Genomic DNA, 2,188 nt, shown 5'->3' on the forward strand with positions numbered 1-2,188 from the left:
TTTTGAAACAGTTGTCCCAACAAGTTATGAAAGATCCCACATTTCGATGCTTCCAAATGATTTCAAAATATTTTTAATGCCTTATAAATTGCAAGAACCAGAAGAACCTCCAAACAAAAAGAAGAGTCGCTGCGTTATGTGTGGCAGAAAATTGTCGCCACAATTCGTTGTAGTCAATGTAAGGTATTTGTATGCAAGAAGCATTCGGCAGTTATGAGTGAAAAGTGTCCATATAGCACTGTGGTTGAAGTAGAGGAACAAGAGGAGTAAACTCTGTTTTTACGTAGAAACAATATAGTCATGTTCAATAAAGAGAGTATGACCCAATAAATGCTGTATGTGTAACATGTACTGAGAAATAAATGCAGGTAAAATGTGATTTAACTTTATCCTGTGTGTTAGGAATGTATTGTTAAATGAAAAACTAGGATTCTTTAATTAGATTTTGTAACTGTATCTTTAGAAATAACAAAGGTCGAATATTAAAATTTTATATTTCTATTACTTAAAAAACCAAAATAAACTTATCGTCTTGCAGTAGCAAGCATATTATGGTAGAACGTTTCACATCTTTAATTAAAACGATGGCTGGTTGACAGAGTCAACCACGCGACCACTGGTGTTACAAAACTTGATGCAATCACTTGAGGGTTAACCTACAATTGTGGTGGCTTATCTGGCACGTTAAATAATGTAAGTATTATATTCCACACAGGTTCCTTACGTACCACATTTACTGACTTGGCTGAAAGTGTAGCGAACAAAACTATGCCTTGTTGGGTATATGAGATTGGAATAATAGAGAATTCTGAAGGTCGTTCGATAAACCCTCTGCCAAGCACTTAAATGTGATTTGCAGCGTATCCATGTAGATGTAGATGTAGATGTAGGTAGATATACAAAGCCTTTCTGCGTAAGGTCAGGTATCCTGGTGTTTACTAGCAACCTTTTTTTATTAAAGGAAAGAGGACACTATTCAGTAAACGTCTGTACGTTACAAGAGAATGGTAAATAAACTGTCCCAAAATATTCAGTTTGGCAACGGTATTGCCGCAGTGGATACACCGGTTCCCGTCAGATCACCGAAGTTACGCGCTGTCGGGCGTGACAGGCACTTGGATGGGTGACCATCTGGGCCGCCATGTGGTGTTGCCATTTTCTGGGGTGCCTCTGCCTCGTGATGCCAATTGAGGAGCTACTCGGCCGAATAGTAGCGGCTCCGGTCACAGAAAACCATCATAACGACCGGGAGAGCGGTGTGCTGACCATACGCCCCTCCTATCCGCGTCCTCACTGAGGATGACACGGCGGTCGGATGGTCCCGATGGGCCACTTGAGGCCTGAAGACGGAGTGCTTATAATGTACAGTTACGCATCTCCCATAGTCCCCAGGACACTAAATAATAACAAATGTGGTGCGATTGTTTTTGTCATTGTCGATTTTTATAGCTCTAAATACACTCCCCATCGCAAAAACTGTTACAAATCAATATAAAAGTCAGTATTCGCACTCATCCGATATCGTACTCAAACGTGTCAATTTCTGGCCTCTTAGACTCTGATCTCGCTGAGGGTGACCAAAACGATACGGAATGTCGCGACTGTTATGTTAGACTGTGACTATAGCCATGAAAGTTACAGTGGCTCACTTGTCAGAATGGGCCTTGTATCAGTTATACACTCCTGGAAATGGAAAAAAGAACACATTGACACCGGTGTGTCAGACCCACCATATTTGCTCCGGACACTGCGAGAGGGCTGTACAAGCAATGATCACACGCACGGCACAGCGGACACACCAGGAACCGCGGTGTTGGCCGTCGAATGGCGCTAGCTGCGCAGCATTTGTGCACCGCCGCAGTCAGTGTCAGCCAGTTTGCCGTGGCATACGGAACTCCATCGCAGTCTTTAACACTGGTAGCATGCCGCGACAGCGTGGACGTGAACCGTATGTGCAGTTGACGGACTTTGAGCGAGGGCGTATAGTGGGCATGCGGGAGGCCGGGTGGACGTACCGCCGAATTGCTCAACACGTGGGGCGTGAGGTCTCCACAGTACATCGATGTTGTCGCCAGTGGTCGGCGGAAGGTGCACGTGCCCGTCGACCTGGGACCGGACCGCAGCGACGCACGGATGCACGCCAAGACCGTAGGATCCTACGCAGTGCCGTACGGGACCGCACCGCCAC

The 2,188-nt window shown here is 45.4% G+C and overlaps 1 pseudogene; it reads left to right on the forward strand.

The window, feature by feature from the left end:
* Positions 1 to 1,037: 1,037 nt before the first annotated feature.
* Positions 1,038 to 1,155, forward strand: LOC124799807 (annotated as a pseudogene).
* The last annotated feature ends 1,033 nt before the right edge of the window (positions 1,156 to 2,188 follow it).

This window comes from Schistocerca piceifrons, chromosome 5 (genome assembly GCF_021461385.2).
Source record: "Schistocerca piceifrons isolate TAMUIC-IGC-003096 chromosome 5, iqSchPice1.1, whole genome shotgun sequence".
In the NCBI taxonomy this organism is placed as follows: domain Eukaryota; kingdom Metazoa; phylum Arthropoda; class Insecta; order Orthoptera; family Acrididae; genus Schistocerca; species Schistocerca piceifrons.